General features: G+C 37.6%; 1 long non-coding RNA gene and 1 pseudogene across 2 annotated transcripts; one reads left to right on the top strand and one right to left on the bottom strand.

Annotated features, from left to right (window-relative positions):
• Positions 1–5,545: 5,545 nt before the first annotated feature.
• Positions 5,546–9,776, bottom strand: LOC103884733 (annotated as a pseudogene). Its single transcript, XR_004182628.1, has 2 exons — positions 8,662–9,776; positions 5,546–7,965 (listed from the first exon to the last, which is right to left on the bottom strand). The product of XR_004182628.1 is annotated as an uncharacterized LOC103884733 (transcript).
• LOC108586132 lies at positions 8,282–13,427 on the top strand. The gene is made up of 2 exons (XR_002522275.2): positions 8,282–8,705; positions 12,875–13,427. It is a non-coding gene; the product is annotated as an uncharacterized LOC108586132 (long non-coding RNA).
• Positions 13,428–26,418: the final 12,991 nt, after the last annotated feature.

Genomic DNA, 26,418 nt, shown 5'->3' on the forward strand with positions numbered 1-26,418 from the left:
CTAAGGCTTAGTGAGGCAAAGTGACTTGCCCCAGTCTATACAAACTGTTGACTGAGAATCTTCAATGTTGAAACTGACTTAGAAAGTTAGAAAGCCAAGATTTTCTCAGAGATTTATTATCTACCAAGATAAAATAAGAAATCCCACTTTATACACCTTGAAGATCTTACATAGGCATATTCGTATGTAGTAATAATTTTAGGGCACTATTTTATGAACATTTGGAGAGCAGAATGAACAAGAAAGCTACTTATATTATGAAACTTTTGATAATTACATTGCAAAGTTGATTGAGAATTTACCAAGTGTTACGCTGTGTTAAACAATGCAGATACACAAATTAATAAGTAAATTTTTAATGTGTTAACCATCAATCGACCTGTAATTGGGCTTTAAGTTATATCTTTAGTAGCAAAAATGTAGGAAAACAATTCTTTCGAGAAGTGTCCAGAAATGAACTCTTGTTAGACTAGAGAGGGGATTCGGTACTCACAGTAAGAGTTTGCCTATCTGTAGTTTATTGTTAATGATTGCTGCTTGAAATGATAGTTCAGAGTCACATTGTGGCTAAATGAATAGATCTAATCACCTCAATATGTTCTGCAGACATCACCATGTTCTAGTGTTATGGTACAATAATAGATTAATACTGTTTTGCAACCTAATGAATATACTGATTAATCAAAAATGCATTAATTTATGTTCTGTGTTGTACCAGTGGTATTTAACCTTTTATGAGATCTGGATCTCTTTGAGAAGATGATTAAAAGTTTAGCTGTCTATACAGTTCTGTGTGTAGTTTCATGGGGCTCTCAGATCTGCAGATACCTATTTATGGAGCTCTTCCCTCCCAGGTCTATAGTCTCCCAGGTTAAGAAAGCTTGCTTTCTAGTGTACTTAAGAAGATGGGAAATTATATCATTTGCATTCAGAAGATCTTCACCTAATATGTTTTAAAAGCTTTGTTTTTATGCAAAAGTGAAAACTCCGGTTTTGGTAAAGAATACTCAATGAGATACATTATTTACCAATGAAAGTTGAGAGACCATTTACTTTACCAACTCTTAAACATTTTCAGCCCATACCATCAATTCCAAATTCACTACCCTTTACTTAATCAACTATAGAAACAAACTTTTGAGTTTATTTTCACTTCAATCTTTAATTTATTAAAAATTACCAGTTACCTGTTTTATTTGCTGTGAAATACAAAAGATCTCAGATAGTCACTTTTAAAATTGTGTTTTGCTCAGGAATAAAAAAACAAACATCACATTTTATCACTCTAAGTGGTAGCTGAACAATGAGAACACATGGATACAGGGAGGAGAACATCACACACTGGAACCTGTTGGGGGTAGGGAACTAGGGGAGGGATAGCATTTGGAGAAATACCTAATGTAAATGATGGGTTGATGGGTGCAGCAAACCCATCATGGCACACGTTTACCTATGTAAGAAACCTGCATGTTCTGCACATGTATCCCAGAACTTAAAGTGTAATAAAAAAAAAATTGTGTTTTGGAGTATAGGAGAAATACAGTCAGTGTATGCTATTGAATGATTTCCTGTCAGTGGTTTTCTGGGCATTACCATAATACTCCTGCTTTTTATTAAACAACTTCCTAAACAAATGAATGAATTTTTCCCAAAGGAATTATTTCCTTGACATTTATGCAAAGAACTGTAACCATTTCTTACTGTTCTTTTGGCCTGTTAGAGGAGTTTGAAGTGTCTATGCTCATGTCACCTTTTGCCCCACTTCCAATTTACACACAGCTGTCTTATGTCAAAATATGGCATCTTCACCAATTTTTAAGCTCTTTAGTCCTCCGGGATAGGGCTTTGCCGTAAGAAAGGTCTGACTAAGAAGGGTTGCTGGCAGACTGTTTTGCAAACTAAAAATGCACATGGTAAGCAAATGAAGTCACAGGAATCCTTTCTTAAAACGACATTGCATGTGGTTAAATTTGTTCAATATATTTTTTTTAATCTTAGAAAGGTACCATTTTATTCTCATGATTCCAAAGTGTATTTAGTTTGTTGATAAAAATATGCACAGTCATGTGTACATTAAGAAATCTCTATGCGTCTTCTTTTAAGAAAGTTATCTGTATTTTGTAAGAGTACTTGTCAAGATTTCTAAAGCTTTTGAGACAAAGCACTAACAAATAAAAAAACTTCTCTTGTCAGTGGCTTTAATCACCGCTGCAGAATAGCTAGCTGTGCTATATTTCGAAAGGCAAACTGGGCTGCAAGAGAGTGGGACAAGTCACTAAATGAGACTGAAACAGCTGTGATTCTGCAAGATGTGCCAACAGTGTCTTTAGCTTCAGGACACCAGACATTATTTGGTTTATAAAGTACCCTATGTTATTGGCTCTGCTTCTGTTTAAAAGAACAAGATATCGTGTTCTGTACACTCATTTCAGGCTCTCAGGAGTATTAAAAAAACCATCATTCTCAGCAAACTAACACAAGAACAGAAAACCAAACACCACATGTTCTCACTCATAAGTGGGAGTTGAACAATGAGAACACATGGACACAGGGAGGAGAACATCACACACCAGGGCCTGTCGAGGGGTGAGGGGCCAGGGGAGGAATAGCATTAGGAGAAATACCTAAAGTAGCTGACAGGTTGTTGGGTGCAGCAAACCACCATGGCATGTGTGTAACAAACCTGCATGTTCTGCACATGTATCCCAGAACTTAAAGTATCATGAAAAGAAAAGAAAAAAGAAACAACTCTGATCCAGATATTCCCTCTAACTTTCTGAGAATACGTTATGATTAAGCTTGCAAGATTCAGTTCTTTTGAAAGAGAATGAGCAAATGATTTATAGCTTCTCCTAGGAGGGAGTCAATTTTCTTCTCTTTTAATCAGGTAACAAATGACAGTTAAAAGATAGGACTTTCCCAAGAGTCTTGGTGGCTACTATGGCAATGCTCTTATTGTGTATTACTGTTAGTATTCCTTTAGTGCTTGCAATACCAAAAATTTTATCTCAGATAGAAAGGATATGCTATGTTTAGAGAGGAGGGATGTGGCAGCATCCAGAGAAGCAAATTCCTAATTAAGGACAAATTTCGAATTAAAACCTGACTTTAGCCTGGGTTTTCTGAATCCCCGAACTAGGGACATTTTGAGTCAGATAATTCTTTGTCACGGGTAGCTGTCCTGTGGACTGCAAGATGTTCAGCAGAATCCCTGGCCTCTACCCACTGGATGCCAGTAGCAGCCTGTACAGGTGTGACAGCAAAGAATTCTCTAGACATAACAAAATGTCTCTGGGAGGCACAATCATTTCCCAGTTGAGAACCACTGCTTTAGCCCATCGATAGTCCTTTATAAAGGGTAAAACTTTTACCATTTTTTGGTTCTCTCACATTTCATTTATGAAGATTTTCTCTGTCAAATTCCTTGTACTGTAATTTATGGCCACATTGTATGACGTCGGTAATAGCCCTACGAGGTCTGATGATTGAACCAGCGGATCCTTGAGCAAAGCCACATGACAGTCAGAAGGAAGAAGCATCTTGAGTTCTGAAATAAAATGTAGAGGTGAAGCATAACTCTGGGAGCATATGATAAATTAAGTATCAGGGTGAAAATTTTTTAATGGGTTATTGTTGCAGATAGGAGTGCTTGCAAATCTGTGTGTTCCATCCTCTGTCCCAGGACTCAGTATCTGCATTCTTTAAGAAGATAACCTGGACTGTAAAGAAGCTGATTCCCCTCAGGAACCTTGTGGGAGCCTCTTCTGAAAGAGGATCAAAGAAATGGAAACTAGGTGTTTACCTCCCGTCAGGAGAGGAGGAGGAACAGCAAAATGCACTAGAGTGGAATTGTTTTAGCCATGATATAGTCAGTAGCCACGGAGTAGTGCAGAGTCACAGTGTCAGTTAGGGTAGACTAAGTATAGCTATGGTAACAAAATGCCATTAAATCTCAGTGGCTTAAAACACAAAGGGAGATTTCTCATAGCACATATCCATCACAGATTGGCAGACTGTTACTCTTTGTAGAATTTCATTCTATTTTATTAAAATGGTGGCCTTTTTTCTTTTTATTGATACATAATACTTTTCCATATTGATGATGTACATGTGATATTTTGATACATACATACAATGTAATGTATTTGTAATGAACAAATCAGGGTTATTAAGATATCCATGACCTCAAACATTTATTCTTCACCTAAACATTTTATTTCATGGTCGAAGGTGTTTCTTCCTCCTGAGCTTCATGTGGCTTCCTCAAGGAACCCTTTTCCCAGAGACCTGGGCTGAAGGAACAGCCTGGATGCTTTCATCTCTGTGCCTGAGCAGGACAAAGTTCTGAAGGGCCTTTCACTTCCACACACAACTCACTGGACAAAAGTAGCCAGGAAAGGAGAGACACTAGAAATATCTGGTGAATGATGTTTAACTGTAGTGTGTGGTGAAAGTTACACATGGCGCCTCTCATTATATCTGAGACAGCACAACTTAAAATTTATAATGGTTTTTCCAATAACCTTTTACTTTTGGGAACCTTCCACCCCAATCCACGCTCATCTCACCTCTGCCCTGGATTCCAGGCCATAGTGAATAGATCCAGTGATGTGCATGTGACTTAAGCTGGGCAAATCACAATCTTCTTTTTCAGCCCTTCTCATGGCATAATTCATTGGTTCAAAATTGAACACCTGACCTAAGTGGGCCAATCTGAATACTTCCCTCAGAATTTTATTATAATGGTGCAATTTTCTCTTTTAAAAAATTGATATGTAATAATTGTGCATATTTGTGAGGTATGTATATTTTGATACATAAAGACTCTGTAATTATCAAATCAGAGTTACTAAGATATGCGTGACTGGAAACTTTTATCATTCCTTTGTGTTGGAAACATTTTAAATCTTCTCTCTAGGTATTTTGAAATACATAATAAAAGTATATTGATAACTGTAGTCACCTTACTCTGCTATCAAACATTAGAACTTACATCTTCTATCTAACTATATGTCTGTACTCATTAGCCTCTCTTTATCCCTCCCATTCCCCGCCCATATACTTCCCAGTATCTGGTAATCATCATTCTACTCTCTACCTCCATGAAATAACTTTTCAGTTCTGCATATGAGTGAGAACATGTGATAGTCTTTCTGTGCCTGGCTTATTTCACTTAACATTATAACCTATAACTCCCTTAGAATATCAGAACTGAAAATGAGGAAGAGAAACCAGGACCAAATACTAAAGTAATAATGTATAATCTTCCAGTGATTTTAGCCATGATTTCTTCTATGTGAGCCGGAGAAACTTAATTGTAGGTAGAGACAGAGAGAGAAGAAATATGGAAACAGATACCCAAGGAGGATCTGATATGAAAGGAATCTTGTGGCTTTTGATTTCTTTGTTAGTTGCTCTAAAGTTCCCTTCTAGTTCTTGGTTTCTGTGAAATGACTGAGAATCCTTTCTATAATTCACCTTTTGGCTAATGCTTAATCTAAATGGATTATTCTTCTAACACTTGCAATGAGCAGAGAATCTATAATTTATTTCTAAAGAAATGTTTTTTATTTATGAATTTTAGAAAGTATATCATTATTTATTCCTATGACAGATTAAAAAGTTTGTGCTCTTAAATTTTTCCTACTTCCTTCATTCACAAATTAACTTCTAAAATATTTACCATCATTCTTACATTGTTACTATCGTTAATATTTTTCTATTTCCTACTCTGTCTCAGGTACATTAGTTCTACATTTGAATGAATTTCATGCCCACTATCAATTACAGCTTCTTCCTTCCCGATGTTTTTATTTCATTCATTTCATTTTCTGACTGGCTTCATTATCAACCAATTTTTACACACATACTCATAAATTCCATCCTCACTTAGTTTTTGTTCATTAGTGTTCATTTGTTCATTAGTTTTGTTCATTCTGCTATGTTTATGTATGTAAATGATGATCTGGCTGATATAAAATCTGGAGTTCGTATTTTTTTCCCTCGAAAGTCTATAGACACATTCTAGCACTGTCATCTGACATTGAACACTGCGATAAGATTTCTTAGGCAACTCTGGTTTTTTTCCCTCTAACGTTTAGGTGATTTGCTTTCCAATTTTTTTTTTTGTTTTGTTTTGTTTTTACATTGGCAACCTCTTTAATATCTAGAGACTAGATATTACAAAATTGGGACTCATTTGTCCAGTATATACACAATATATACAGTACAGCAAAGTTAAATGAAATGCATGTAACATACAGGCAATGGATTAAGCTGAAATTTTCTAATAAACAACGGCAAAACACCTTTTGCAATTTCTTCCCTCCCACCTCCCAGGTGGTTCAACAATTCCACTTCCAAACAACATTTCCCATCAGTTTTTAAAAGCTATTTACAGAAAGTGTTATTCTACTACCACTTTTAAATACATCAAGCACTTCCTTCCAAATATCTAGAAAGACTTAGATATTTCATATAACTTGTCCACCACGTACACAGCACTGTTAAATAAAATTGCACACACATAACAATGGTTATCATCTAAGGTATCTTCTAAATGTGGCCATTTTGGCCTTGAATCATTCCCTCCTCCCTTCCTTCTCTGCCTTCAATCCAGTGGACAAGTACAGGAACATGTAATGCTTAGAGATGGCTGAACAAATTCCTATGCAAAAGTCATTTACAGAAGACAAGTCTTCCTATGAATTTCAACACAAAGCGTACAAAATATGCTAATTTTACTACTTTGTCATACACTGGCAACCTCTTTAACATCTAGAGACTAGATGTTGAAAAATTAGGACTATTTGTCCATTATATACACTATATACAGAGCAAAACAAAATGCACAAAACATACAGAAAAATGTTGTCTGAAAATGTCCAAGTATGAACACACTAGTATAAAATATAAAAGGTAAATTACCTTTTGCAATTTCTTCCCTCCCACCTCCTCTAAACCACTGAATTACTATACTGCTTACAAAGGTAGCTTCGCAATTCAATTTCCAAAAGTATTTCCTATGAATGTTAGCAAAAAGATATTTACAAAGTGGTATTTTACTACCTCTACATTTAACATACAACGGGCACTTCTAAACATCTAGACAGACTAGATGTTTCAATTAAGGAGTTAATTTGTCCACTATGTACATAGCAGTCTTGAATAAACTGCAAACATGTAACAACAGTTATAATTTGAAAGAGTCTTCCAAATGTGAACATTCTGGCCTAGAACCCTTCCCATCTCCATCAACTCAGAAGACATTGAATTTTCAGAAGACAATCTTTCCTAGGACTTGTAAAACAAAATGTACAAAATATATTAGTTTAAACTCTACTTTTGTCACACTGGCAACCTCTTTAACATCCAGAAAGACTAGATGTTGTCAATTAGGACTCGTCTGTCCTTTATGTACACTATATACACAGATAAGTAAAACAAAATGCAGAGATAATGATTCATCTTGCCTCGCTGTAAGCAGGATGGCATAGAGCTCTCTGCACCTCCCCTTCCTCTCTCTTCCTCTGAACCACTGCACAAACACAATGAGTATTACTCAACAGGTGATTTGGTCATTCCCCCCCAAAAATATGAATTGTAACAAAAAGATATTTACAAAATGTTATTTTGCTACCTCTAATTTTAACATATATCAGGCACTTCAGAACATCTAAAAAGAATAGACATTTCAAAAAATCTTAGCATTCTCAACTATATACACAATAGTGAGGAATAAAATGCACACAAAACAATGGATAGAATATGAAAATGTCTTCTAAATATGACCAGTCTAGCATAGAACCTTCTTCTCTTCCTTCTCACGTCTTCCAGCTCCGTGTCATCTAACCCACTTAACAAACGTGGACGTATCGCTTCCAGAGGCCGTCTAACAACTTCATTTCCAAAAGTCACGTCTCCAGAAGATCTTCATCTCCAGAAGACATGTATTTTCTATGATTTCTTTTAAACAAATGAGAATTTACAAGATGTGTGACTTTCTAACTCTGTCATACATCAGCAACCTCTTTCCATCTATTTATTTATTTATTTATTTATTTATTTATTTATTTATTTATTGAGATGGAGTCTGGCTCTGTCGCCCAGGCTGGAGTGCAGTGGCCGGATCTCAGCTCACTGCAAGCTCCGCCTCCCGGGTTTACGCCATTCTCCTGCCTCAGCCTCCCGAGTAGCTGGGACTACAGGCGCCCGCCACCTCGCCCGGCTAGTTTTTTTTGTATTTTTTAGTAGAGACGGGGTTTCACCGTGTTAGCCAGGATGGTCTCGATCTCCTGACCTCGTGATCCGCCCGTTTCGGCCTCCCAAAGTGCTGGGATTACAGGCTTGAGCCACCGCGCCCGGCCCCTCTTTCCATCTAAAAGGGCTAGATGTGACAAATGTTTTCTATTAAGAAATAGAAACCTCTATTAAGAGGTTGGGGTGGAGTTGAGAGCAGCTTTTTCACATTATATACGCAAGCCTTCCATAATCGACCAGTAAATCTTCCCAGAGGGTGGTGGGCATTTACAAAGGGCCAAACGTGGCCTGTCTTCTACCATTTCTCTCTTCTCTGCCAGACAGCAAAGTCTGGCAGAACGAAGACCAACTGCCCGATGGCCGCTAATCGTTCCACCTACCGTCGTTCGGGACTTCGCTCACCTCCCAGGCCCGTTAAGGCCTTTGTCCGTTGTCGTCAGGACTAGGTAGGTCTCGCCCAATGGCGACAGAGTGGTCACCCGGTAACCGGATCTGCGCGGCTCTGTGGCCTAAAGAGGCAGCCGAGCCTGCCTGCGTCCTTAGGCCGCCTTCCTGGGCCCTACACGTCCTAATGGCCTCCGCCCGCGGCGTTCGAGCGGCCGCCATGCTTCCCGGCCCGTCACGCCCACCGCCGCCCAAAGGCGCTGCGTCCCGGCGGCTCTGCCGGGGTTTCGTTGAGGCCCGGCAGGCTTGGGCCGGAAGACCCGGCGGCCGGCCGAGTCCGGGCTGGGAGAGGCCGCCGCCGCCATCAGTCACCGAGGTGGGGTGGGGAAGAGAGGTTCGCTGCGGCTTCAAGGCCTGGCACAGCCAGTGGGCAGCCGCAGCAGAGGCCTCCGGTATCTGCATGGCACAGGGTAGGCCTATCCCAGGGCCCCCCAGTTCACCCGCCGGCCCGGGGGCGGAGGGCCTGCAGGGCCCTGGAGGAGCTGGCTGCGTTCTGCGTCTCTCCGCGCTCTCTGCCGACCGGAACTTGCTTTCCAATTTTAAGGCTCTTTGAATTTTCTTTATTCTTGATTTTTTTTCCTTTTTTTCAGTTTTATTTTTCCTTCATATCTTCTTTGAAGAATACAATCTCAGGACTCGTCTTAAAGTTGGTCATTTTGTATTGTATTTTCCTGAAACACAATATGCTATCAACATATTTATGTTTTACTTTATTTTAGGAAGATTTTACAATATGTATTGGAACATATTTTTGGTTTTATTTGTTTGTTCTATTTTCAGGTTAAGAAAAACTTATGATATGTGTATGGAATCTGCTTTCAAATCAATTGTGTTTTCCTTCTTTGCTTCCTTTTATTTTTTTCTTTATTATATGTACTATTTTCTCAAGTGTTTTCTTTATGTACCTCATTCTATTTCAGCAGTATCTATTCTAGTTCTTACTGCTTCTAGTTAGTTTTAATTCCTCCAATTACTTTATTATCTTCAAATTTCTTTTCTGCTTTTCCAGCTCAGTTTTCATCTTTTAATGCTTTATTTGCTATAAATTTTTCATATTTGTTTTGATCTAGGTTTTCAGAGAAATTAAATTATTTGGAGATTGTAGATAATAGTTTCAGAAACTATTAAAATTGTTTTTAAATTAATTGACATTGAATACTGCATTACCATATCAGCAGCACAGATACAGATGTCCATCGCTGTAGAATGTCTGTTGACCAGTGCCGCTCTAGAGCACAGGTATTGCTCCGTGCTTTTGTGTGGGATATACTATGCATTTTTTGTGCTCAGCAGCAGTTGCTGTTTTGTTCTTGTGTTCTAACTTCCCTCCCTACCTACCAGAAACATATCTAGGTTAGGGCCTTTTTTTCAGAATAATAGGACACAGTATTTCTAGATACTAGGTTAAGGCTTTGTTCTTGCAATAATAAGACAGAGTGTCTCTAGATACTAGGTTAGGGCTTTGTTCTTGCAATAATAAGATAGAATATCTCTAGATACTAAGGTTAGGGCTTTGTTCTTGCAATAATAAGACAGAGTATCTGTAGATACTAGGTTAGGGCTTTGTTCTCAGAACAACAAGACAGAGTATCTCTAGAAACACTAAGTCAGCCCTCCTCCTGTGCTTTTCCATGCTGCAGATCCAGGCCCCCACAAATATGCACCCCCTTCCTTCCATCTGCAGTCTTGGAAGGACCAATAAAAGATCCTTCTTGGATATCTTAGAACCCAATTAAAAAAAAAAAAAGCTACACATTGTTTATTACCTGGGAAATATGCATATTTTTTTTTGGTTCTCATCCAATTGGCATAAATGCTACTATATATATCTGCTATTTCTCCTAGGATCTATTTTTGGTAGTAGTCATTTTACTAGTCTTAGGCTAAATGCAGCATTCTTTCCCATAGTTTCATCCTCTTTATTTATTTCAGTGATTTGCACCAAATAATGTTTTGCACTTTTTCCTGTTTTGTTTTATTGAGAGATTATTATAAATTCTTAAGTAAGGCAGCCATGTGATGAAGATATTTGTTAGAGTAGATTGGTGTGTATGTTGTGGAAGGGAATAAGGAAGACATGGGAAGTAATTCAGGAAGCTTTAGGAGTTACACAGGTATGAGATAATCAGGGAATGAAGTAGGATGGCTCTAATTTTGAAGTGTTTTTGTACATAATTGTAGGCCATTACATATTTTAAGATTCAAAGATAATTTACTAACCATTCTAAGAAAAATATCGTTGCTAAGGGAAACAGCTTTACGTTCTAGAAACACTATGCAAAACAGGTGCTTCAGGCTTTAGATATACTTTTCTTAGCTTTAGTCCACACCAGGAGTCTTCTCTAAAGAGGCTGATGTAAACCAGAGAGACGATCACCTGAGGATACATCACTGAGAAAAATTTAGACACACACACACACACACACACACACACACGGAACAGCCAATCCATATAAGCAGTTAGATTGTTTTCTTTTTCTCTTTTCATATTGAGCAGACTGATTTATTTTCACAGTTGCCTATACACCAAGCTACTATGATGACCAGGATAAGATTCTCAGCTCAGGCTGAGATACCCCAAACTGTGAGATTCCATTTATACTTTGGGATTTTTTTTTGGCCCAAGTAGCGCTCAGCTGGCGATGATTAAAGAATTCACTTACTAATTTGATTTCTCTAGGGCTTTATTTCTTCCTTCATGTAACAAATATTTATTGAGTGCCAACTACATGGCAGGCATTGCTTTAGGTCCTGGGATAGCTCAGGGAACAAGATCTGAATGCATTCGTCTGTGGCAGCTTCCTTTCTTCAAGCCTTTAATCATAACTGTAACAGTTAATGTCTGTGTGTATAACAGAATCAGAAACATTAGCTAGATATTAATCATACATAAGAGAAATTTATTTTATGTAGAATTCCCTTAGTCTTCCCCTTCTGTTCTTCAAATGTTCCTATTAAAAAAAGAAACATTAGTTTTCAGACATCTTTGAAAAGATAATCAGAATCATTTGAATAATATAAAATACCTTTTGCAATAGCTCTAGCCAATGTATTTTTTTTTTTTTTTTGGTCAGCAGTTGTGTATTTTGTGCAATTTTACATTCTGGTCTTCTTCCATTTTATCCTTGGTAGAAAAAAAAAAAAAAAAACTACCCTATAAATCATGACAAAGACTACAGAAAGAAATAGCTTGGATTTTTGCCCATCTTGGTAGTGTACTTTTAAATCAAGGAAATGTTCTAAAACCAATATTTAAATAGCACATTTGGCAAATTGTTCTGACCTGAATAAAACGGATGACATTTTTTGAAGAGGAAGAGAAATGGGAAACAGAGAGAAAGTTCAAGAAGCCATCCCCTGTGAGCTGGCTTTCCTTTGTTGCAAAATAATCCCCTTCAAGAGCCTTCAGCATCCTCAAGCTCTTTCTCCATTACTGGCAATCCTCTTTTCTTCTCTTTGCACTTTGTTTCTGAGTGTATTGCAAAATTGTTACCTTCATTTATTTTTTCTAGGAATCTTTTCAAGGCACTTTCTGACTAGTTATTCTGACTAGTAATAACTAAGTTCTGACTAGTTATTACAAGTTATTGAGGTAACTTTTCTGCAATGTCCAGCCATATCATCTGTGTAAAGTCACTGGTGTAGCTTTCCCTTTCTCACTGATGCTGACCCTCTCCTGCTCTTGGTTGGAATGCAGAGATACACCCTTTGATATTCTGACCCTTCCCATGCTCCCCACTCACTCCCCTTAGTGCCCTCCCCACTTCCCTCTACCTCATTGTTACTCCATAGCTTTTTTCCTACTATCTAGGCAAATGATAGCGTCACCCTTGCTGACTGCCTCCACAAACCTCTTGCCTATCTTATCTTTCAACTCTTTAAATGTTTCTTATGTAAGTATTGGATGCCATTAAATCAACTAAAAGAGCAAGGGGCAAATAATAGAGAAAACAACACAATTGGAAACTTGGTCAGTTTATTTGAACTCATCTGGTATAAACTTTCCATTTACATTGGGAAAATGATTGCATGTGAGCTCTAGAGTTGTGGACAGAAAAACGTGTATCAGATGTACCACCTTAATAACAGCTACTTGTATCATGTTCTTACCGTTAGAGAGGCATGGCACAATTCACTTCAAAAATAACATCTACTTTATTCCTCACAACAGCTCTATCAGAAAAATGAGAAAATGGAAAGATAAAGAAGCTAATAATTTACTCAAGGTCAAACTGCCAGGAAGTGACCAAACTGCCTTGGATTCAGATCCAAATCTGCTGGACTTCCCCACTTACGCTTATGACAGCTGAGCCACACCACCTTCCCAAGTTCATCCAGTGCTCTCTCTACTCTGTCAAACTGGCTTCCCTGAAATCATTTGTATTTCTTATCCACAGTCGGATAAATTATAGAAACCATAGCCAGGTGTGTAAGTGGAAAGATTGACTAATAGACATCTGATAGAGCAAACAGCCTAAGTCTGCAATGTCTCTCTCAGGTCTGGCTTTACTCACGTGTATGAGATAGTGGTAATCATCAATGTTCCCCGGTATCAGTACCTAATATGTAAAAGGGTTATCATGTTGGGCCATGCGTTTGGGCTTCGTGATTCATAGGCGGTGAACAGAACTTCAACTCTCAGTTGCAGTCCCAACCTATTTGTCATGATGCTGAGTTACACAGAACTAGGACACATGTAAAATAAATACCTCTTTTTGTTCCAAGCCTTGATGAGCATTTTTCTTGATGCATTTGGATTCCTCCAGTAAGAAAATGACAATGTAAAGCCATTCTTTACATTCGATGTTGGATGTTGTGAGTTTGAACAAAGGGCTGTGAGACTGCTATGATGTGAAAGCTGGCAAAGTTCACAGAACAAAGGCAGGCAAAGCCCCCTTAAAATCACAGCATTCCACTTCATTTTACTTTGTGTTGTTATGTCGAAAACTGAATTTGCTAGTTTGCAAGTAGACATAATGGCCACTAGAGCTTGGTCAACTGATTAGTTAGTGTGTTTTAAAGCAAGAGATTGGAAAAAACAAAGAACAGATTTAAACTCATATAAAATCAGCTATGTACTGAAAAGAATTCTTACTTTCATTCAGAGTCATATAAAAAAGTTTATTTTCATGACAAAAAGTGATAATTCATAAAATATAATACCATTGCTTTGATTGGAATATTATTTTTTGCATTCTTGTTACCAGTTGTAGGGATGACAACATCCTTAAAAATAGCGCTAACACGCCAATATATATTCAACAACCCAATATCTATTTGTTTGGCTTATATAAGTGTTTTGAACTCTTATGCTGAGGATTAGAAAAGATTGAGAGTTAAAAATATAAATGTCTCTCTCTATGGGCAAGCACAGTTGTTTCTAAGAATCCTGGGATTCTCCATGCTGCCATCTTATCAGGAACATCAAGCAGCATCAAAGCTCGTAGCCAAGGGGATATCTGAGAATTTGACACACAAAGTAATAGGAAATTCATGACTTCAATCTAGTTTTCTTTGAGAGAATGAGGTGATTTTTCAGGATACTGTGTTCTTTCTTATAAAGCCAAGATAATCTATTAAATCTATTCCACTGACATAACATAGAAGTGAGAGGGAGAAGCTGTTCCCAAAGAAGTGGTTAGGACAAAAGCCATTTTACAAGATGTTATTGCTGAAAAACAAACCTCCATAAATTCTATTTATCAAGATATGCACTTCTACTGTAGTTGATTTTTTATTAATGTACTTCCCTATCTCAATCCAAAGACTTGAAACATCTAGTTTCCAGTTAAGAGTAGCAAAATATTAAGCTATAAAAATACTGATGATGAGCAAAAAACTTGAATGTTGGACAATAGAAAAAAAAGAGACTAAGACATAGAATGATATATTCTGAAGAAGTTTCATATTGGGTGAAGGACCTACTGAAACGTGGAAAAACCAGCAAATCACTCAGAACCACAACAATAAATGTGATAAGCACCTAGAAGAAAGATGTCTCCAGTGTCACAGCTACATAAAAGTTTCACCAGTTCCAATATTACTTTTGAATATTAGAATCAAATTATGATATATATGTTTACATGATATAATATCTATGGCTTTAATGCATTATATAAGATATACTGTTATACATATATCTATATATAATATACATAAATTCATCAAATATATATGAGCATATACATATGCATAAATATGTATATAATTTACATATATGCATTTATATGTATGTATACTATAGGCATACATGCATAAACTATTTTTTAATTTTATATATAGGTTATTCTATAGTGTATGTTCAGTCATCTGCATCTAAACTTATAGTCCTTATGAATTCAAGACTAAGAGAACCTTTTCAGCTGATGTTAGCTTAGTGATCACTCCTGTTAAAACTTCTGATAGGTGTTAACTAATTGCTTCAACAAATGTTGTTTGTTACTGAATGCCTGACATATTCCAGGCCCAATAAGAAGTAGTGAACAAAACAGAGATGGTTCTTGACTTTTTGAAGCTTACATTTAGGAAAGAAAATGTATAGTCTAAAAGCGGACAGAAAGGATGTTGTATTAGTTGAGACTGGGTAACTTAAAAGGAAAAGAGGTTTAATTGGCTCATGGTTCTGCAGGCTGTATGGGAAGCATGGCTGGGGAAGCATCAGGAAACTTACAATCATGGCAGAAGGCAAAGGGGAAGCAGGCACATCTTACATGGTGGGAGCAGGAGCAAGATGTAGGGAGGTGGCATACACCTTTAAACAGCCAGATGTCATGAAAACTCGCTCACTATTGCGAGGACAACACCGGGGGAAACATCTGCCCTTATGATCCAATCACCTCCCACCAGGCCCCACTTCCAACATTGGGGATTACAGTTTGACATGAGATTTGGGTAGTGACACAGATTCAAACCATATCAGATGTGTTACAGGTTGAGAGGTCAACAAAGCTTCCCAGAGGCAGGCATATTTAAAAGGAGATCTGAAGCTGGAAGTGCAGGAAGAGCATTAGAGACAGAAGAAATAACATATGAAAAATTCTGGGCCTGGGAGAAGGTTCAATATCATCCAGAAAATACAATTGCTAACTTTTCTAAAGCTTAATGAATGACAGCGTAAAAGGTGTTTAAAGAGATCAGCGGGGCCCACATCATGAATGCCTCCCCTGAAGACCCTGCTAAAGAATTTGGATTTTATTAGACGTGCAATGAGAAGATCAGCTTGATGTCTGTGTGGAAAATGAACTGGGGCAGGCAAGACTGGAAAAAGTGGAGACAGACTAGAAGACTATCCAGTAGCCCTAGTAAGAGATGGTAGACTATGCTAGAGGTAGTAGAGATAAAAAATGGGATGTTATTAGGGGGTAAAATCAACTAGAACAAGCTATCAAGGTTTCAAGAAAAACTACCAGGTTTCTGACCTGAGCAGTCAGCGTCGTCATGGTGCCATTAAGTGAGATGGGAAAAGGTCAGGGGAGAAACAGGTTTGGTGAATAAAAATAAAAACCCAACTCTGTTTAACATATGTTAATATGCATTCAAATGGAGGTTCAAAAACAGCCTCTCAACTTTGTCACTATTGGCATTTTGAGCCAAGATAAGTCTTTGTGTGGGTGCTCTCCCGGGCATTTTAGGAAGTTTTGCAGTATTCTTGGCCTCTACCCACTAGAAGCCAGAGGTAACCCACTCGTGTTATGGCAACCAAAGATATCTTCAGACACTGCCAAATACCCACTGGGGGTAAAAACCACCACCAGTTGAGAACCACTGGCTTAGAAATATAATTTGGAAGTTGTTGGAATATAGGTGAAATTTAGAATTCGTGAAAGTGGAAGAAATCATTCAGGAAGTTTCAGTTACATCAAAATGGTATCTCAAATAAACACAAAGCCCCTCACTACCTTTGTAATAATTGACAAAATATAACAATATTAAAAAACTAATGCTGAGAGCATAGGAAAGAAAGAAAATCCCCAGGATCTCTCTCTCTCTCTCTCTCTCTCTCTCTCTCTATATATATATATATATATATATATATATCTCCTAGTGTGTGTGTGTATATAGGAATGAAATTTAGTAAGCATGGAGTGAATGCTTCTGTAGTCCTGGTAATGGAGTTGGAGTGTTACTACACCTGGAAATAGCCATGAGGCTTGGATTTTAATACCTATGTATGGACTGTCCAAGGCAAATATTCAGAGCTCTTCATGAAAAACTTCAATAAAGCCTGTACCATAGTAATTTGAAGCTTCAGTGAAAGGTGGGCATTAAGTATCCACCCATTGACCCAGTATTTGACATGGAAGCTCATATTTGTCTAGTGTCTAGGAAAAAGTCTCTAAGCAATCAAATGAACCTAAGTCATTTTGGTTTGGAGTACAAATTTACAATACCCCAGAAGGTCAGAACCCTCCAACTGAGAGAGTAATTTAAAAGTTGACCCTTGGGATACCCTTGGGAAACATAGAAGTAATGCCAAATTTCTCTGGATGGTCATTCTCACTACCAGCTAGGTATGGAAAACACCAGCAAAAAAACAAGCCCCACTGAAAGAAGTACATAATTAAAAATTAACATGTGAAGAATTCATTTGCCATGAACCAAAGATTACAGACACAATAAACAGGAGAATTATCACTGTAATCATTTGAACCAATAAATAATCTGAAGCAGACTCTAATGGTAATATGGAAAATGATAAAAAATATTGAAAGAAACTAATATGTAACAGAACAACAACAGACCATTGAAAATGGAATTCTTTTGGGAGGCCGAGACGGGCGGATCACGAGGTCAGGAGATCGAGACCATCCTGGCTAACACGGTGAAACCCCGTCTCTACGAAAAAATACAAAAAACTAGCCGGGCTAGGTGGTGGGTGCCTGTAGTCCCAGCTACTCTGGAGGCTGAGGCAGGAGAATGGCTTAAACCCAGGAGGCGGAGCTTGCAGTGAGCTGAGATCCGGCCATTGCACTCCAGCCCGGGCGACAGAGCGAGACTCCGTCTGAAAAAAAAAAAAAAAAAAGGAATTCTTGAAATAATTATAATAAGTTACATTACAAAGACAGTGGAACTCAATTGGTAGGTTATTACTAGGCAGAAACTTAGGAAACTGGAAGATAGAGCCAAGAAAATATCACAGATTATAGAAAAATGGATGGCTATTATTAAAGAGAGCGTAAAGTTAATCTCTTTATGAGAAAGAAGGAGAATTACTAATACAAATCTATTAGGAATTCCAAAAAAATAGGATAGAATGAAGGGAGAAGTGACAGTAATTGAAGAGACAATACCTACGAATTTTCAAAATTGATCAAAGGTGTACATTCTCAAATTGAAGAAAAAACAAAAATTTCAATCAAGATAAATAATTCAGCAGAGGTGCAGTGTAGAAACACTGCAGAACACTAAGAATATTTTTTAAAAGAGAGATTTTCTAAGTAAAGAGAATAGTGACAGATGAGGAGTGAATCTAAAACCAATTTCCTAGAAACTTCCAGCAATTAGAGAAGGCAAATTAAGCATATGAAAATATTTTAGAAATTAATATGTGAATACATTTGTTCCTATGTAGTTTTGCTACTCACTGCATGCAAGTGGAAAAAGAAAAAAACTCAAACTACCTAAAGAAAATTTTTTCTCTCTGGGGCACATGCCCAGTATATGTAACATGAGGATTACAGCTAATCTGCTTCTTGATATATTAGTTTGATCTTGGGACCCTCTGTCTCTCCCTATTACAACACAGATCAAATCAAAGATACTCAACCTCAGCTCCAGAAATTTCACTCAGTGTTAAGAAATATGCATTATCTTAATTTTTAAGTTTGATTTATTCCATTAAAGTGACGAGGTGTCAAGTCTGTTAAGTGAAAAAAATAATTTTTTAGATGTATAGAACTGAGGTAATAGGTGGAATGTGACTCTAGAGGAGGGGCTTGGACACTGGACTAAATTGAGGACTAGCTAAAACAGGGATAGGGCAGAAACACCCTTTCATAAGACGCACTGCCAGTGTCATGTCAGTTTACTATTGCCATGGCAACATGCAGGAGTTACTGCCCCTTTCCATGGCAACGACCTGACAACCTAGAAGTTACCACCCCTTTTCTAGAAATTTCTGCATAATCTGCCCCTTAATTTGCACATAATTAAAAGTTGGTATAAATATGACTGCAGAACTGCCTCTGAGTGCTACACTGAGCACACTGCCTGTGGGGTAACCCTGCTCCACAAGGAGCAGGATCTGTGCTGCTGCTGTGCACTGCCCTCTCAATAAAAATTGCTGTCCAACACCACTGGCTCCCCCTTGAATTCTTTTCTGGGCGAAGTCAAGAATCCTCCCAGGCTATGCCCCAATTTGGGGGCTTGCCTGCTCTGCATCAGAACTGAAAAAATCAAATATGGTCTTTATAGTAATTTTTATTTTCTTTGCATGCTATTATATTTGGTAAATATTGCATGAGTAGTTGAAATTGATATTTTATCTGAATCTTAGAAAATTTTGTATGTAACTGTTAATGTTATCTCTTAAAATTATTTTTAGAATTCCCAATGACTTTTAAAATTTTATTTTGTTTCTGACCATAGACTGATTTATTTTTAATGTTTTTCACTTTAGTAATATTACTACCAATTTAGTTCACATAGACATTATTTTATATTCTTTTTCTATGCTCTTCTACTCGTGACACATATTTTATTGTCAGCATATTATTTTTAATATTTCTGTATCATTTGACTTTAGATACATCTCCATAAGTAGCAAATCTCTAAATTTGGTTTTGCAGTTCAATTTGAGAGTCTTTGCTTTTAATTAAATCCATTTTAGTCATCTTATTATAAATATTATTGCCCTTGGTATAATGTTAATTTCATACTGTCACTTTTTTTAGGTTACACATTTCTATTTTATCATCTGCCTAGTAAACCATGTTTTCTTTACTCCTATTAATAACAACTAATCTTTGTAGTTGACAGGTAACTATGACTTTTATATAATAAAATTTATTGAGCACTTTCTATGTGCCAGATACTTTGCAAAGATTTTCTCTTTTAAGCCTTATATAACAACCTGTGAGGAAAGTGCTATTATTGCCTCTGATGTATGGGCAAGGAGACTAAGCCTGAGAAAAATAGGCAGCTCCCCTAAAATCACAAAAAATGTAGAAAGCAGAGTTGGATTCAAACAAATGTCAGTGTTCTTAACTGGGAGGCTACGCTCCCCCATATATTAATGCAACTAATTGTTATAATAACTGTGAGATGTTATTATAGTTTACAGATGAAGAAAATGGTGCCCAGAGAAGTTACAGCCATTGCTCAGTTTCACAAAGCTAGTGAGCAGTAGGCCTGGGAATCTGGTCCCTGAGGGGTGACTGGGAAATTTGGAGGTTCAGTGTTTCCTTAGGAAATGATTGTGAAGGTGGATGTTTTAATTGTTTAGTAATTTACCAAGAGACAGCAAAGCATAGTGGTTAAGAATCCAATACTGAGGCTAGACAAGGTCTGAGTTTGAATCCCAGTTAGGTCACTTCCTTGCCTGGTATCTTTGGACAAGTTGCCAAACTACTGAACCCTAAGTTCTTCATCTGTAAAGTGAGAATAAAAATAGCAATACCTAGCTGATTGGATTGTTGTGATGATTACATAGGATAATGCATTTAAATTACCTAGAACACAGCCACCAGCATAGAGAAAGCGCTATAAATGTTAATTTTAAAAAACAAATAGAAGCGTGTCCTCCCCTCAGGCAGGCATTTTCTGCACTCCTGTACTCCAGCATCTTCCACATCGCCTATCCTCTATTGATTGCTTCCCTCTGGTGAATCTCTTCTACTCAAGAAAAGCTTTGGTTCTTGCTCAGATTTAAGATCCTGAGAATGCACAGGATATTGGTGAGATTTGATAGGTATTTGATTATCAGGTACTTGGTATTTGATACCAAGTATTGGTATCAAATTCTCCTGGTATTTGATTTAAATGTGTTCTTTGTTTATTTATTATTTCTTTACCTCTAAGCTTTTTGTCCCTGGATTCTGCAGGCTTTTCTTCATGAGTGTTTATTTAGTTTTAGATTTTGTATATGTAAAGACAATATATCAGTAACTTTTATAATATTTTTCCTGAAAGCGTACATAGTTTTTAACTGTATTAGTATTAAAACCTGAACCTTAAAAAAAATTTGTTTAACTCAGAAGGTTGCTATGTGCCCTGTTCTTTGAATAATACTGCATTTTTATTCATAACTTTAGTTTGGATCTTGAATCTCGGAAGAATTCTAATCAGTTGAGCTTTCTGCTTATGGAAAGAATTTCAGCAATGCCTCAGAATAAGGGAGGGGCAATGCTGCTTCCATGGATGGATTACCTTGGCCTTTGCAGAGGATGGTTTAGATATTTCTAGAAAAACAGCAGTCTTTATTATAATCCACTAGCTATACTGACAAATTAGAATAACTTTGGTTAAAGTAATCAAGTGAGAGGAAATATGGTGTAGTGGAGAGAATGCTGCTTGGGGTGGGGGCTGGGGAAATTCACTTTACCTGAAACTGATGTCAACATGACCATTTGCAGATGACCTTGGGCAAGTCAGCCCAACTTCTGCAGGCTTTATTTTGTTCATGTTGCATGAACAGCTGTTAGTACAGCTTCCACCTCTTCTAATTCTATAGTTGTATCTTATTGGGAGATCTAATTACTCTAGATTAAATTTTATGTTCTGAAATTTTAAATCATTCAATTAATATGAGGAATGGATGCTACTTTGAAGACTTTGAAATCAAAGGGAAAATATTTTTCTGTTCTAATACTTGAAGAGATTTCATGTAGAAGAGGGTAAAGAATTATTCAAAGCTTTCCTCAAAAACAAACACAGAACTGTTGCTTGGAAGTTATAGTAATCCTAATTTCATGTTAATTTTATAAACCCTTTCACAATAGAGGTGTACATAAATTCTCTGCTTCTGAAGACACTCTAGAAGAGACCAAATCCCTTGTGAGATGGGTGAAGTGGATCTGACGCTGGGCTGTAGATCAGCAGTTTCCAAGCCTTGAAGATGCGTGCCCTCTCAGACACTCACTGGGAAAGAAAAATTGAGGCAAGGGAAAAATTGGTGACAAGAAAGAAGAACAAATATATAGAGAGATCAGGGACATTTTAGAGTACCCTTTCTCAGCCTTTTGTGGAAAAATACTGTGTTCTTATTGCACACTAATGACTTATTCATTAAATACATTTAATGAGTGCCTAATTTACAAATAACAGCTTATAAATGTGCCTAAAGCTTACATTATTGTGAAGAAAGGCAGATGATAAACCGAACAAATAATAACACAGAATGTTAACTGGTCATAAGTGGAATGAGAAAAAAAATAAAACAATGTGAGGAAGTGAAAGATCAGTAGTGCTACAGCGGGGGGATTTAATTGTAAGTTGGGTGATTCTGGAAGACCTCAGTGAGAAGGTGAACATTTAGGAAATGCTGGAAAGCAGCGAGGAAGTGAACCACACATGCGTTTGGGGGAAGAGCATTCCAAACTGAGGGAACATCCACTGCAAATGTCCTGAGGTGCACTGCTTTGTTCTGGAAAAAACAAAAGGTCAGCATGGCTGCAGTAAAGGGAGCCAGTGTGAGAGTTGCAAAGGATGGTGTCAGAGAAGTGACAAAGGACAGGCCATGTGGGGACTTATGTCTCCTTGTAAGGATTTGGGCTTTTACTCTGATAGATTTTGAACAAAGAGGTGACTGGACCTAACTTCTTTTTCAATAGGATCACTTTGGTTGATGTGTGTTGAATAGACTGTAGGGAACAAGAGCAGAAGCAGGGAAGGCCAGGTAGGAAGCGGTTTTGGTGATCCAGGTGAATGATGACGGTGGTTTGGACCACAGTGAGAGCAGTGGCAGTAAATGTAAGTGGTCAGATGCCAGATCCATTTTGAAGATGGAATTAACAGACTGTATGTTGGCCTCGGAGAAAAAGAAGAGCCAACAATGACCAAGACAGAAAATAACACAGTTTAGGCAAGTATTGTGGGGCTAGGGGTTGGGGGAGGAAGTTTACTTCCGGGCATTTTAAGTTTGGGGTGTTTATTAGTCATGGAGGAGTCTGAAAAAGAGTAACTGGCCAAGCATAATGTCTCATGCCTGTAATCTCAGAACTTTGGGAGACTGAGGCAGGAGGATCACTCGAGCTCAGGTGTTTGAGAGCAGCCTAGGCAAGACAGTGAGATCCCGTCTGTACAAAAAGTAGAAAAAAATTAGCCTGGTGTGGTGATATGCACTTGTAGTTCCAGCTGCTCTGGAATTGGAGGGTTGCTTGAGCCTAGGAGGTCAAGGGTGCAGTGAGCTGTCATCCTACCACTGTGCTCCAGCCTGGGGAGACAGTGAGACCCTATCTGGAAAAAAAAAAAAAAAAAAAAAAAGGGTAGCCAATGAGACAGGTGGAAAACCAAGATACTTTAATACCCTGGAATTTAAGAAAAAGAAAAAAAAAAAAGTAGCAGAGGAAGCTGTGTCTAAGGACTGAGAATTGACTATGACTATTCATTAGTGACCTTAATATAGTAAAAACATGGTATTTTAATCTTATGGGACCACCATTGTGTATGTGGTCTGGTGTTGGCAAAATGTCCATATGTGCCACATGACTTTGTATATTGAAATGTGGTTTAAGATGATAAGAAATTAACTTTAAAATTCACTTAAACTGAAAAATCTAATATTTTTACGGTAATTTTCTTTTTCTATTTTTTATTATACTTTAAGTTCTAGGGTACATGTGCACAATGTGCAGATTTGTTACATATGTATACATGTGCCATGTTGGTGTGCCGCACCCATGAACTCTACGTTTACATTAGGTATATCTCTTAATGCTATCCATCCCCCCTCTTCCCACCCCACGACAGGCCCTGGTGTGTGATGTTCCCCATCCTGTGTCCAAGTGTTCTCATTGTTCAGTTCCCACTTGTGAGTGAGAACATGTGGTGTTTGGTTTTCCATCCTTGCGATAGTTTGCTCAGAATGATGGTTTTTACAGTAATTTTCAATGCTCCATATCCTTTTCCCTGCATCTTTCCCTATCTCAGCCCTAGAGGAAGATCTATTCATGACAAGGGAGAATAATTAACACCCTAAAGACTTGTTTACACGCTCTGTGACCAAACCAATGAGAAAGTCAAGAGTTCCTTGAATTCATTTCCTATCATATTTTATGGAATGATCCATTAGATAAGTTATGTACTTTTATATTATACCTATCACCATGGTGCAGAATTTTATTATTATAAAGTGCCATATTTAACAACGAAAATATAAACAACATGAATTTATAATTTTCCTAATGAACCTTCTCAACTTGGGGTTAACTTAATTACATTAACCTTTTTGACTTAATTCTGAAGGATTCATACATTTCTCAGAGACTAACGTACCAATATTCCAGTTTATCCTATGGGAGAATATTCTTATTTGGTCAAGAGAAGAGGTAAACTTAAAAAAAAAAATTTCTTTAAAAAAGATTTCTGGCCTTAAAAACAGAAACTCCTGGGACTTTAATGAGAAAGCGCCTGTGGTGTTGGTGGGGATATTTTAGTGAAGCTCCCAACAGAAAGCCTGGGGCTTCTTTCTTTTCACTGATAAGAATCTGTGAATATCACAGATGATGGCAGGTCTCCGACTCACAGAACACAAAGACCAAATTGTATGGTAAATTTTAGATTACTGTATTTTACAGGGAGTTCTTGTTCTGTGTTTAGTGGATGATCAGACATCCCTGAGGAACCACTTTGGCTTATGTTCTATATAGTTTTTCGTTTCTGTCATACCATCCTTGACTTTTCTTGTTCTGCTTCCTCTGATGACTTTCAGTCTATCAAATGATGCATATTTATTGATGATCTTCCATACTTGCATCCTTTCTGTCACCTGTCTAATCATTAGGCAGTAGGACTGACCAAAGAAAAAAAAACAGGACTGGAGAAAATGGATGGAAATGGGGACTGGAAGAAAATAAGTAAATCCTGGAATAAACTAATGGAATAAACTAATATAGGAACTAATATAGGATCCTGAGGAATATAGGATCTGATTTCTGCATCACAAGAGGTGAGGAAATATCAGTGAGATGTGGTGCTGAGACCCGAGAGCAGCAACAAGCAATTGTTTATGTTTCTATGCTAAACAGATGCTGTGGAGATGACATGGATGAATAAAATAAAGTCCGCCCTTAAGAAGTCTAGCATCTTGTACATACTAGGTGGCATGTGAAAAGTAGAATTCAAGCATCAAGCAGCTCCTTAATAAAAGTACAGTAATTAGGGAATAGCTATTGCAGGAACTGGGTAATCTGTAGCCAAAATATTAGTAAAATTTGAATCCAAAATTTTACTTTATGAAATGCCCCCTTATTGAAGATTTTATTGCCGTTCATCTTTTAAAAAATATCTCCTATCATCCAAACTGAAGAAAATGAGCTTTCCTTTCAGTCTGGGTAAGTGAAGAAGTGAAGCAATAACCATCTCCCGCCTCCGCTCCTGGGCCTGTGTGCTGGTAGCACCCACCAATCGCATTCTGCTGGAGGAGAGGTTAAGAAACAGCCCAGGGTCAGCTTTCAGAGCATTTGAGTTAGCTGTGAAAACTCGCACCTTTCCTTGCCTGGGAGACCTGTGACAGAAGCCACCTCCTGGAACTCTTAAATCTCTGTCAGGATATTTGCCTGCCTGAACTTGATAGGAGGGAATAAAAATTGTGCTTCCTTTCAGGCTAATTGACATGTTCAGTGGGTCCCCATGTATGCTTTTCTGTAATCCATCTCCAAGCACAGAGATTGCATCTGAAACCTGGAAATTAACTTGGATATTCGTAACCAAGCTGACATAAGCAATGTCAGATAGGCAGAAGTAAGCACTACTAAGCACTGAAATCAAATCACTGTTCAATCACCTGCAATAGTTGGTCAGGAAGCATTTATTTACTACTTTTACAGACCATTACATTTCCAAATGCTTCCACAGAATTCATTCTAACTAGAGCAAATTAATCACTTGGTAGATGTCAGCTTTGATCCTGAATAACCTTTACATTATACTCATTTTTTTTCCTTTACCAACAATTAACCTATTCCATCAATCTAGGTGTTAGTGGAAAGGGGTCCTGATTCAGACCCCAAGAAGAGGATTCTTGGATCTTGTGCAAGAAAGAATTCAGAGTAGGTCCACAGAATAAAGTGAAAGCAAGTTTATTAAGAAAGTGAAGGAATAAAAGAATCGCTACTCCATAGACAGAACAGTGGCATGGGCTTCTGGTCTGTAGACTTGTTGTTATTCTTCATTATGTGTTAAATAAGGGGTGAATTATTCATTAATTTTCTAAGAAAGAGGTGGGGAGCTCCCCCAACTGAGGGTTCCTCCCGTGTTTCTAGATCATCTAGGGTAACTTCCAGACATTGCCATGATATTTGTAAACTGTCATGGGCTGGTGGGAGTGTCTTTTAGCATGTTGGTGCATTATAATTAGCATAGAATGAGCAGTGAGGATGACCACAGGTCACTTTCATTGCTATCTTGGTTTTGGCCAGCTTCTTTACTGCATTCTCTTTTATAAGTAGGGTCATTTTGACCTGTATCTTGCTTTCTAATCCTGTGACTAAGAATGCCTAACCCCACGGGAATGCAGCCCAGCTTGTCTGAGCCTCATTTTATCCAGCCCCTGTTCAA

This window comes from Papio anubis, chromosome 3 (assembly GCF_008728515.1).
Source record: "Papio anubis isolate 15944 chromosome 3, Panubis1.0, whole genome shotgun sequence".
Taxonomy (NCBI): domain Eukaryota; kingdom Metazoa; phylum Chordata; class Mammalia; order Primates; family Cercopithecidae; genus Papio; species Papio anubis.